This window comes from Eublepharis macularius, chromosome 9 (genome assembly GCF_028583425.1).
Source record: "Eublepharis macularius isolate TG4126 chromosome 9, MPM_Emac_v1.0, whole genome shotgun sequence".
NCBI lineage: Eukaryota > Metazoa > Chordata > Lepidosauria > Squamata > Eublepharidae > Eublepharis > Eublepharis macularius.
In genome coordinates this window covers 85,025,741-85,038,721 of record NC_072798.1, presented here as the reverse complement: position 1 = coordinate 85,038,721, position 12,981 = coordinate 85,025,741, and the positions used below count along the sequence as shown (strand labels likewise).

The 12,981-nt window shown below is 43.0% G+C and overlaps 1 protein-coding gene across 3 annotated transcripts in view; it reads right to left on the bottom strand.

Moving 5' to 3' along the window:
- Positions 1 to 12,981, bottom strand: part of PLXNB2 (plexin B2) — a 400,939-nt gene that overhangs the window by 262,078 nt on the left and 125,880 nt on the right. Inside the window, exon 3 of one of the 3 annotated variants that reach the window (XM_054989405.1) lies at positions 3,496 to 3,571. The exons of the other annotated variants lie outside the window; for them this stretch is intronic. The gene's annotated coding sequence lies outside the window, so the exon portion shown is untranslated. The remainder of the gene's footprint in view (positions 1 to 3,495; positions 3,572 to 12,981) is intronic. 3 annotated transcript variants of the gene reach the window in all.

Genomic DNA, 12,981 nt, shown 5'->3' with positions numbered 1-12,981 from the left:
TTATGTAAAACCAGGAAGAAAAAACTCTCTTTCATAGGGGTACCCATATTAATCTTCTGCAGTCAAATTGAACAGTTTTGCAGCACCTTTCTGTGGCATGAGCTTTTATGAACAAGTGCCTGTTTTGCAGGATATATGAAGTAGGGTTGCCAACCTCCAGGTGGGGCCAGAATTGTAACTGATCACTAGACAAAAGATATCAGTTCCCCTGAAAAAAGACTGCTTAGGAAGGTGGACTCTATGGCATTATACCCTGCTCCAGCCCCTCCGCGAACTCTGCCCTTCCCAGGCTCCATCCTCAAAACCCCTGACCCAGAGCTGGCAGTCCTAAAGTGAACAGAAGTATATGTGCAAATAAAGAGAGTAGGGGAAGAGATTACTACAGAGTGAGGCCAAAAGGTCCAGAAAATCAAAGTGACTGCTTTGCACAACATAAGTGAACACAAGACCAAGTCTCAAGAGCAAGTGATGCAATCAGAGAGTATGTGGATCATTCCTGAGAGGCAATATCAGTTAGATGAATTCAATTGTGAGCTTAAACCACCGCACAATGATGTACTTGAACCTACTTTCGCTACAGCATTTTTGAAGGTAATGACCTAGGCCGCTTCCACACGTCCTTAATGGGACGGCCTGCCAATGGAACTCTGGAAGGTTATCTCACTCATTACACACATCATTGTTTCCCATGCGTGAGCAGGTCATTGATGATCCTGGTTTGTAAGCGTTTTTTGTGAGACCTGTTTTGCTTCGTGTTCATTTTTGATGTAGGTTTCGCACATGATTATCCTACCATTTCAATGCATGCGGAGGCTTTTTCAGAAGATCCCTCCCACAAATCTCCAACCCCTCCTCTCACCATTACCCCTCTTTTAAACATCACACATGCATCTGGCTCGCATGCACGATTGTATAATTCCCCCCCCCCTTTTAACTTTTTTTAACAGTCCTTAAGCAATTACGATATCTACATATACGAAGGGAATCATATTGCAGTGCTTGCTACATTGGATAACTCAGCAATTCGATCATCAGTCCTGGATGCCTTCTTATAACAAAACAAGGTTGCACAAACTTGCAACTGTTGCACAAACTTGATGAACTGTTGTTCATCAAGTAGTCTTCTGTGCAGGCACACATGGAGCCTGCCATAGACTTTCTGTAGCTTCTAAAACTATGAGACACTCACTTGTCCTTTTCGCAGTTTCTGCCAGGTGTGCCTACAAAGGACAGGTGAGTAGAGATGGGCATGAACAGCAATATGAACCAAAAAAAGCCACGAATAGCCCAATCTGCTGTTCGCAAACAAGCTGTTCTTGAGGTCCCCTTCTAAACGAACAGGTGGTCGTTACAAGCCTCGTTCGTTGCTGTTCGTTGTTGTTCGTCATGCCAGACAGCCTGGCACCTGCAATCAATTCCCTTGGCAACTTAGGCAGGGATTGTCTGAACTCTTTCTGAACTCCTGCTGTTGTCCTGGAAACCCCAATCTAAGCCCAATTTGGCTTGATAGGCAGGTCTTCCTTTCAAGTGTGGAGCTCCAAATTTGTTACAAGGGAGCAAAGAGCAGGGGGGAGGGGGGCTCCCAGCTCTGGCTTAGTCTGCAGACAGTGGAGAGGGAGAGAGCTGATGTTGGCATTTTGACAGAGTGCATTGGAGCTTGAATTTTCTTTGTGTGTGGTGGGATAGGGATCTACCCCTTCAAGTTCCAGGGCTGCTGCCAGGCTGTGGGCCAAGCTATTATTTATTATTGATACCTTTCCTGCTGCCTGATCAGGTAAGATTTCTGGGAGTGGTGCAGTAGGGAAGTTCCAGGGCTGCTGCCAGGCTCCGGAGCCAAGCTATTATTTATTATTGGTACCTTTCCTGGTGCCTGCTCAGGTCAGGTTTCTGGGAGTGGTGCAGTAGGGATCTTGACCAAACTTGGATGATGGCTGGAGGAGAGCCTACTGGCCCCCACGAACAGCCAACCACGAACATGTTTGTGGTGTTTCGTGAGTCCCTGTTCGTGGACGGCAATGAACAATGAACATCATGTTCGGGTTTTTTTCCCTGTTTGTGCCCATCTCTACAGGTGAGTGGCTCCCTCCCTCAATTCTAAAGACAGCTGCTATAGAATAAAAGAGGAAGAGCTCAGGGTAGAGTCAGAGGGAGAGAAGTGTGCTTGCACAAAAGATCACTTGATGAACAACAGTTACAGGTAAGTGCAACATTGCTTTCATCATTGTGGCTTCTGTGCCATGTGGAGGAGTAGTGAGCTGCTTAACCCTAGAGGAAACTCTTCAGTTGAAAAGACTCTTCTGCCTACAGCTGCATCATGCCTGGAGTCAACATTGATGGCAAAGTGTTTAATGAAGACTGATGGAGGTGGTCAAGTCACTGCTTTGCATATATCGGCTAATCCCATCTGAAGAAGAGGGCTGGGCTCATGTCCGGAGCTGCAGGGGGCAAGGCTGGTTGGAATGGGCACAACAAGTCCTCCTGATAAGCCACACTATTCGTTTTGAGATAGTCTGACAAGAGAGTTTCTGACCTAGTGTGCTTTCTTTATAAGAGACAAAAAGGTTAAGGTCCTTGTGAAAACTGATAAGGCTCATTTAGCATCCGGTGTGTGAAAAAATCTTTCTGAGGTTCAGGGAAAAATACTGGCAGCACGATTTCTTGATTTAGGTGGAAGGCAGACACTACTTTCGGCAGAAAAGGCAGGCTGGGCCATAGGATGACTTTATCATTAAACATTCTCAGGGAAGGAGGGTCAGATCTAAGGGTTTTGCAATTCATTCACCCTTCTGGCAGATGTAATGGACACCCAAAAGGTTGTTTTTGCAGAAAGGAAATGTAGAGGATATGTTGCTAAAGGCTCAAAAAACTTATAGGTAAGCAAGGACAGGACCAACGAGAGACTCCACTGAGTAAGACTGGTTAGGCCTTCAAGGAATGATTTACACTCCAATTGGGAGAAAAGAGATTCCTCCCCCCCCCCCATGAGGTCGTGATAGGCTGAGATTGCTTCTAGATGAAATTTATGGAGGAGTTGGTGAGACCATGATCTTTCAACTCAACCCAATAATGCAAAACTGAGGGTAAGGGACAAGCCCAGGGTTCAATTCCCTTGGTACAGACTCACTCTGCAAACATGGTGCAACCTCCTTGTAGGCGGCCTTGTAGGAGGCCTTTTTGCTTCCCAAATAATCCTTTGGACAGGGAAAGAAAAAAATCAGCGTAGGGGAGACACTAGCTAAACTGTGAGCCTGAGTGTGCTCAGGTCATCATGAAGAATGGCCCCATGGTAGAGAAGATCTGGGGAGAGTGGTAAGGGAAGTGTCCCGCCCTGGTCCCTCTGTGAGACCGTGGTAAATCAAGTTTGCCTCAGCTAGAAAAGCACTATTATGATTGCACAAGAGAGGTCCCTTATCATTTTGCTGAGAGTGGGGGTGAGCAGAGGAACGGGAGGGAAGGCATAAAAGAGATGGACCTTCCAAGGGATTTGGAACTCACCCTTGAGGAAGGACCTCCCCCTTTCTGCTCAGGAGAAGTACAGTGTCCATTTCCTGTCGGCTCGAGTGGCAGAGGTCTATGGCAGAGAAAAGAGCAGTGAAAAGCATGTCCTTCTTCAGTGGCGGCAAAAGAAGAACTGGGAGAGGGAGTCACTTGCCCGTTCTTTTATAGGCACACTGGGGGGAGCACATGAAAAGGATGGATGAGCGCCTCACCCTTTTAGGAGCTACAGAACATCTGTGGTTGGCCTGTCTGCATGCTGTTCCCCATGTGGGACTGCAAAGAAACCACAACAATGCTACTTTTCCCCAGCAAACCAATAAATAGTGGTTTGTTCTCAGCACAGAATCCAGGTTCGTTGGACGAGCTTAACTTATAATTTGTCAGTTGAATACTTCATCAAAATATCATTTGCAACAAATGTAGAAATAGTTATTTACCTTGCTTGTACATGAGATAAACACTGAAGGGGAGAAGGGCGGGAGAAGAGGAAGAAAGTGATCACAATTATCACATAGGCTCATTCACAGAGGGATAAACTATGATTTGTTGTTTATGTCTGAATGTCCTTTAGAGAGTCTCTTGTCTATCATGTGAAGATGCTCACGAGAAAATTATTATTTTCATCTTGAAAAAGCAGTAAATTACTAAACTGAAAACAAAGGAAGAGCAGGGTGGGAGGAAGCCACAGGCACTGAAACGATATCTGTAAAGACTATTATGACACACACAACAACATATGGGGAGGGAGACTGTGAAATAAACAAAGATAACCAGTAGTCAACTTTTAGACACATTAAATTCATTTTCCATTGCAATGCTGCCCTACTGAGATTCCTGCAAAACCATTTTGTTTCTTCAATTGTATCATTACCTGGAGACAGGTGGCCAACTTCTCTGTGGGGTCTGGAGCTCTCCCAGAATTATAACTGATCTCCAAATGGCAGAGATCTGTTCCCCTAGAAAAAATGGCTGCTTTGGAAGGCAGATTCTGTAGCATTACATCTCCCTTGAGCTCCCTCCCTTCCCCAATCTTAACCCTCCCAGGCACCATCCCCAAATCTCCAGGAATTCCTCAAGACAGAGTTGGCAACCTTGATCTGAAGAGCAAAAAATGAAGCACAAAGGGGCTTTTTTTCTGGGGAAAGAGGTGGGGGAACTCTCACCTGGGAGCAACTCCCACCGGAGGGGTTGGTCTGTGGCCGTCGTCACACGGGCTTTTATTTAGCGCTAAAATGGCGCTAGTTCCCGGCAAACACCCACCTTATTCCAACACTGTAGCGATTTTCTCTCTTCTGCTTTGTGCTTGATAGTCGTGCTATTTTGTGCCTCAGTGTGAATGCCTCACATTGATGTATTTCGCCTCGCAACGTCCTATGCCCTCCCTTTAATCCCAGAATCCATTTCTTCCTGCGACTCCCCTTTTTTAATTTTATTATGTCCTTATAACGCCATAACGCCATAACACAATGCAAACTTTCTGCTGAAGTAAAAACGACTCAATCGCCGTGGCAGAGTCGTCAGCGATGGGGATCATGCCAGACAGGGAGTTTTCTGCGGGCAAAGGGCTATTTATATAATTTCAAAGTTGGAAAAACAAAAGGGTCGTAATGTTTTGCTCTAACGGAATGTTTATATGCTATTATTCCGTTATAGCGGAATTAAACGCCAGAATAATTTTAAAAAAAGGGGGGAGGAGCTGCTTATGCGCGGTTAGAGAGAACAGAACAGAGTGCTTCGGTGTGGACAGCTGGTGGCGCAAAGAGCCGTTAGGTGACCCAAAGAAACGTTACTGTGCCGATAACAGGTAGGACGCTATATGCTGTAAATTTAATGGAAGAGATGCCCGTGTGACGACGGCCTGTCTCTCAGTACATGCACGAGTGCACAGCGCGTGTGCACTCCCAGGACTGTGTGATGACATTACTTCCGGAAAGTGACGTTATCATGCAGGCAGTGGTTGCCTTGAGAGTGCTCTGGTGCTCCATGGGCGGGGGCCTGATGTGGCCCAGATAAGGCTAAATTCGTCCCAGATCCGGCCTGAATCGGCCCAGAACGGGCTGCTCCACCACGGGGGAGCACTCCCCCACCCGGCAGTGGTCAGATCTGGGCCGTTTGGGACCCAAAATGGGCCCCAAATGGCCTGAATCAGCCAGGAACAGGCTGCGGCCGCACGGGAGAGCGCTCCCCCGCCCAGCAGCAGCCTGAACCTGGCTGTTTAGGACCCGATCCTCGCCGTTTTGTTTTATTGTTTAATGATTTCACTTTTCTTACTTCCTTTTTAAAATTTTGTTATTTCCCTGTTCAGGTTTGTAATTTTCCCCACTAGTTTTGCTGGGAGATCTGTTTCAAGTTGTAGGTATTTTCCCATTCAATTGGGATGAAATTAACAGGGATTATATTCAGTGAGGGGAAATTAAGCAACCAGTTAAACATGTTATCCATCCCCAGCTACTCTGGGAAAGGAAAGAGAAGGCATTGTAGCCACAGCCCTTGCACTTGCTCAGAATGGGAGACCACAGCATAATTCTGCTCTCTCATTCTGAAGAAACATGGGAAAAGGGGAGGAAACACTCTGGATTTACAGCCTCACGCCTGTTTCTTCCCTTCCCTGGTATGTTGTTGAAGGCAAGCCATGTTTACACAGAAGTAAATCCAAATGATTTCCATTAGGCTTCCTTGGGTGTTTGTGAAGTGTCTTCTAGTCACCCCACCCTGTCTGTTGTTGAGGACATGTTTACTTGGAAGTAAGAACCACTTATTTCCATTGGTCTTCCTCCCAAGTTAATGTGCATAGGATTAAACTAGCTAAAGTGAGATGAAGAAATGAATCCAAGTTGGGAACCAAAACCAAAGCAAGAAGCCCACTAGGAAGTGACCACTGTGAGCATATTAATGTCTAAAGGATAAAACATTTAAATGGTTGCTCTTTTAAACAGAATTTCCATCTCCATCTCACATACACCAATATTCTCAAATAAGGTTGAGAGTGACTATGAGTCTCTCTACACGAGACATCTTACACGAGGAAGCTCAAGTGTAGGGAGATGCAATGTTAGCCGGGAAGAGTAGTTTAAAATGACAGAACCAAAGGCTCTGTCAATTTCACCTCTCTACAGGAGGGTAGTTTAAAAAGACAGAGCAGACAGAGATCGCTCCTCAGAGGGTTTGTTCATTTCATCTTTGCCTCCTAGAAGGCTTTGTCAATTTCACCTCCCCTTCAGGAAGTCTTTTTAAACTATGGTTCCTGGCTAACACTACATATCCCTACATTTGAGCATCCTCATGTAAGAAGTCTCGTGTAGAGAGAGGCAGTCTGAACCCATGTTAACCATGATCAGTGCAAACCAAGCATTATCCATAACCCCAATTTGACCTTGTGGGTTACTCCCAAGTTTCTTTACAACAGATACGTTTCAACATTTTTAGAGCCACTACAAAGAACGCTCACACCTACCTTACATACAACATTTCTTATATTAGACTGTATTAGTTCAGAAAGTGAAATTAATCCTGTGAAAGAGAATCTTTATTTTAAACAGCCTTAATTAGAACCTTCCCAGTTGCTGAAAAAGAGGCAATTTGGGAAGATCAATACGATCTTCAGCGGTCCAGTGTAATGAGTACAACACAAAAACAATAAAGGTGGCATATGACTTTATGTACGTCAGGGGCCATGTTTAGTCAGGTAATTTCAAGGTGAAATTAGGCTGACTTTACAAGAGATTCTTCTGCTTTTATGTGATCACTTATGTAAGGCAACAAAACAAAAACCCATTGCATCTCCCCTGCTGATAGCCAAATTAGTTGGCAGAATACATTTTCTCCCAACTGTTCAGTATTCTTGTGGGATAGTAAGGAAAAGAACTTCAAGCTCATAATAAAGAAGCAGCTCTCACTGCTATCCTCTAGAACTTATGGATCAGAGGAATTTGTCTAAGATTCTCTAAGCAATACTTTGGGGAAGAAGCTAGGCATGGCCCTTATGTGACCAGACACACCCCCAGATGCAGCTTCTTGAACCCCATTCGGTTGATTATATCCCTTAAAGCAGGTAAGCTACAGCCAGGGCTTTTTTTTTCAGCAGGAACGCGGTGGAACGGAGTTCCAGCACCTCTTGAAAATGGTCACATGGCCGGTGCCCCCGCCCCCTGATCTCCAGACAGAGGGGAGTTTAGATTGTCCTCCGCACCGCTCCAGCGGCGCGGAGGGCAATCTAAACTCCCCTCTGTCTGGAGGTCAGGGGGTGGGGCCACCAGTCATGTGACCATTTTCTCCGAGGGCAACCCACTGAGTTCCACCACCTCTTTTCCCAGAGAAAAAGCCCTGGTTACAGCAGTAGCTGGGGCCATCCCAGATGACACAGTTATGTCCTCTATGAGGCATTCGATTACATGCCACAGGATTGTGAAGTGGTGGTGAAAAAGCAAGCTAGATTAAAAGTGAGATTTAATATATGCATGCCTAAAGAGACCAGCCGTTATTCTAGCACAATATGGGGCAGAAATTTAAGAATCAATATTCTTTAGTGCGTTACTTTGAAAGCTGGTGGATGAATCAGCATTTCAAGGGCAGCATTACAGAGAGACGGCTGATATTAAGTTGGGGGTGCATAACCATCATTAAGAACATAAATATTTTATACCCTGCCACTTAAGAAATATATAGTTTCCTGCTGATCCCATGTAAGAGGATACCATGTTTGAGAAATAATCTCTGATCATGAACAAACTAGGTATTAATGGAGCTATGTATGGGTTCTAACCGTATGGAGAAGGAAGTAGGCTTTTTAAAAAAGAAATCTTTAAGACAGGTTCAGAATTGCTAATATTACAAGGGTGTCTTGTCTGTACCTGGGGTGGAGAAAATGCTTATATTACTACTTCCACCTACAGATGCAGACAAGAATTGGTACGCAAGAGAAGAGTTGTCAACTCAAGTTGCACACAAGCTTATGTGTAAGGCAGAAGATTTGTGCATATAGCTTTTATTATATTTGGTTCACAACTACTTCACGCCATTTAGATCATATGCAAAGTAAGAATGCAGATATAGTAAGCATTCAGATCACAAGCCAAGTTAAAGAACTGTTCTTTTGTTCTTGACAGATGACAGGCCTTTATACTATATTTATGCACATGCTTTATTTCCCAGATTGCCAAATGTGGTATTTGTCTCATATTGGGGCTGTCAAAGACAGTCAGACATTGATTTTGTATTTCGTTCTAAAGCTCACCAAGATATCCCAATACAAAAGTGACTGGAATAAGCTAAGTGCCTCTGAAGAACAAGTTCAACATACCTGTGGAAATCGGTCTGACATTTCTAGCAACAAGAAACTAAGAAATGCACCTTGAATCGTGCTTTCACAATAAGCCAATATAAGTAATTAAAATCCACGGCTCATGGCACATGTGAAATCTATACAAATATATCTCATTTGTTTTACCAAAGCAACGTTTTGATGATACTGCAGTATAATCAAGACCAGTACCGTTTTTTTAACACTTAATACACATTAACTTAACTGGGGACAGAATAAGTTACAGGGGAAAAACTTGAGGAATACATAGCCCAATTTTTAACAGTTTAATTCTGTGGAGAGTATAGCAGTCTCCATCTTTTACTGGGGTAACCTGAGCCCGTCTCTTAAAGAAGAGAACATGGTTGGATCTAGCCAACTTTTTAACTCAATCTCACCCAATCCCCCCTTTCACTACAGCCCCCGCCCCCATACAAAGTCAAATTATCCCCAAGTATAGGCTCAAAATGGTCAAGGGGACTCTATCCTTCCTTTTTCAACGGTTTATAAAAGCTGGTTGGGTCCAACATCATGTACGGTTTATCTTAAGTCTTAACAAAACAAAACTGCCCTTTGAGGGAATGTGCTCCTACCACATTAATTTTATGAAATATTTTTATTCATCCATACTCCCTGCAGAAAGAAATCAACATTTGTGAACAACAGAGAAGACAGAGGTCCTGAACACAACCTCCAAATAGTTTCCATTTGCTCATATAAATATTGACAAAAGAGGGGGAAGGAGGAGCTAAATAAAATAAACACAAATATTAACAACAACAACAACCCCCCCTCAAAGCAGATGGACAGAGTAATCGGATCTTAATGTCAGCACTATTTTGCACAAAACACAAATGATCTATAGGGAAATTAATTATCTGAAGGACATTCTATGAACCCCACAAGAAACATGAAGCGTAACTACCGTGTTGCAAGCGCATGGTTTAATTAGATATAGAAGGATGTCACAGTATGCCAAGGTTTCCCAGCATGCGTTCTGTGTAGCAACCTCCACATGCCTTTAATCTATACTCGGCATTTATGCCCTTTTCTTTCTGAAAATGAAATCTGACTTGTGTTAAATGGGGATCCACAATCCAACAGCCAGCTCGGGGATACATTTAATTGCTTCAACTAAACAGAGACACAGGCAGGACAAGGATATTACAACCATGAAAATAACAATGAGAGGGCAAGGGACAGTAAAGTAGCTGCAGCCGACTTATAGCGACCAGGAAGGGTTTTCAAGGCAAGAGACTTCAGAGGTGATTTGCCATTTGCTTCTGTGTAGAGATCTGGACTTTCTTGGTGGTCTCCCATCCAAAATACTAATATGGGCCGTTTCCACGCTACTTACCTTCATCCAGAATGCTGTGGAACGTAGCGAAAAAAATGTGGAAGATAGCATTTTCTCGCACAAGTTTTGAGCAATGTTGTGCAAAACTTGTGTGAGAAAACGCTATCTTCCACGTTTTTTTCACAATGTTCTACAGCGTTCCGGAGGAAGGTAAGTAGTATAGAAACGGCCTAGGAGTGACCATGCTTAGCTTCCAAAATCTGACAACATGAATCTACCCTGGGCCATCCAGATGATGTAACAGTAATGACGAACATTTCAAAATCCTTTCTTTGTATGTACATTTCCCCCCATCTTGATATATTATTTATTAGTCAGGAAGGCTTGATATCTACAGCTATGGCTTTAGGTCCCAATGCACCTAGTTCTGGATTTTTTTTTAAAAAAAAATTCATTTGATTAAAATAATCTTATACAAGTTAACTGAATAAATAATCTAAGTGTGAAAAAAGATAGCAGCTAACTAATTAGCATGTTAGAAACCCAGTTGACTCACACAGTTGAGATTTTATTCAGTCCGTGGAATTAGAAGAGTGAGACATTTTATTTTATAAGACTTCATAATTGCGGTGGTAGTGATACATGGATAGAGGTTCATTGTATAGACGCTTTTCATTCAATTTGTATAATTATAACACTTTAAAAGATGCTATAATAATGGAAAACAGAAAGTGAGAAAGCTACTACTAAGGCTATATAAAATCCAGAAAAAAATCTAGCTGTTATTCAAAACCAAGTAGGATTGGAACCATCATACATACAATTATTATTAACTTAACATTGGTTAGATCAAGCAGATGACCAAGCTGGTTGCTTGGGGGTCCTCCGGTAGATCTGGCTCCTGACAGTTCCAGTCAGGCTTAGGGGGAAGGGGCACCTGAGAATGATGTCAGCTGGCCACACCAGCTGTCAGAAGCTAATAGGAGCAGGGAATACAAAGCTGAAGACATGGGGTTGGAAAGGGGAACTTGCTCTCGGGGTAATACCACTTGACCAAGTTTTCAGGATATTCAGGTGCCAGATAACAAAGCTTTTACTGTATTCTCACTGAACTGGTAACTTTCAGTTTTGCCAGACATCGTTTATTTATTCTTTAATGTAATTGCCAATTGCTTGTGGTAATCATTTTTTGCTGACTTCAACAGATCTGGTAATAATGATTTTTTTAAAAAAATATCATTTTTAAAACGGCAGGCAGCTTGCAACCTAATATTCTATTAATTCTACTAATAACTTTCTTTTAAAAAAATACTTGTAAAGTGGGACAAAGCCACCATATGTGAAAAAGACCGCTGATACACAGTTGCATTTTGAAAATCAGTTTATGAGCAGTCCAGTCATGTATCAAGAAGAACATGAAGATTTATCATAACTATCTCATGTCGATATGGTTTGTTGGCTAAACCTATGTCAAATTTTCACTACAATTCATTAATTATACCCAAGATCCTCGAACCTTTTTTATTGCTAATACTCACCACTACCTAAAGCATTTCACCTATGCTTCATTCAACATGACCCTACTTCACTTGCCAGCAACATTTTACATAAGTGAAAGTGTTCCTGCATTATTTGTACAAAAGATTTCCTGAGTAATCAACTAACTGTGGCAATAAAAAACAAGCAGTTATCATACCAAGCCACCATAAATAGTATGCAACCAGAGCTCAACCTTTACTCCATCCATCAATTTTGGATCACATTGCTAGCACTAAAAGTTTTGTATCACTGAAACCCACAGATGACCTCATCTTTCCACAAGCATTTTCAGCCTAAGCAAAATGTTCTCTCTCTTCCATGGCATCTGCAACTACGAACCATCTGCGCAGGATTAATTTACAGCCTTCTTCCGTCTAATATGCTTCACAAAACTCTGAGCTGGTAACATGAATCATTCTTTCACTGGTAGCAGTTAAGTGATAACTATAAGTCTACTACCTCCTCCTGAAAAAGCCAGTAGGTTGACTACGAAGAACAAATATACTAAGGACCACTTCCAATATTAGGTTTTTCATTCATTATTCAACACATCCATGGGTCACATCTTCGATCAAAGTGACAATGCTGTGGGAACTGACAATCACATCCACAATCCACATGTGACAATCACATCCACAACCTACAAAGCCCTATGTGGACTGGGACCGGCATATCTGCAGGACCGCCTCCCCCATGTGAGCCCCGGAGGACGCTTTGATCCAGCGACAAACAGCTGTTAATGGTCCCTGGCCCCAGGGAGGCCCGCCTAGCGTCGACCAGAGCCAGGGCCTTTTCAGTCCTCGCTCCAACCTGGTGGAATGCTCTGTCTAAAGAGACCAGGGCCTGGCTGGATTTGCTATCCTACCGCTGCGCCTGCAAGATGGAGCTGTTCCACCAGGCATATGGTTGATGCTGGTCAGGCCTCCCCACCAGTCAACTAGAGGAGGTGCCCCCCCTACTGGAAGCATTTACCAGCCAGCCTTGTTAAATACTTTTGGAGATGGTTGGGTGGTGGTTTTTGGAGAAGTCTGCTGCTGTATGTTTTTAAAATATTTATACGGTTTTATTGGTTTTAAAGCTATTTGTATTTTAAATTATTATACCGGTTGTAATCTGCCCTGAGCCTGCTGATGCAGGAAGGGCGGAATATAAACTGAATTAAATAAATAAATAATAGTAAAATATGATATGAGCTCAAAATTCTAGAGCTAGCTCCAGATACCAAACACAGTATGTTACTTCCAAGACTGGGAGTTTCATTAAGGAATTAAATTTCTAAGGTTCTCCTGACTGATGAGATCAACAAAATAAAGAGGCATGGAAAAATCAGATTTGTTTAGAATCCTGG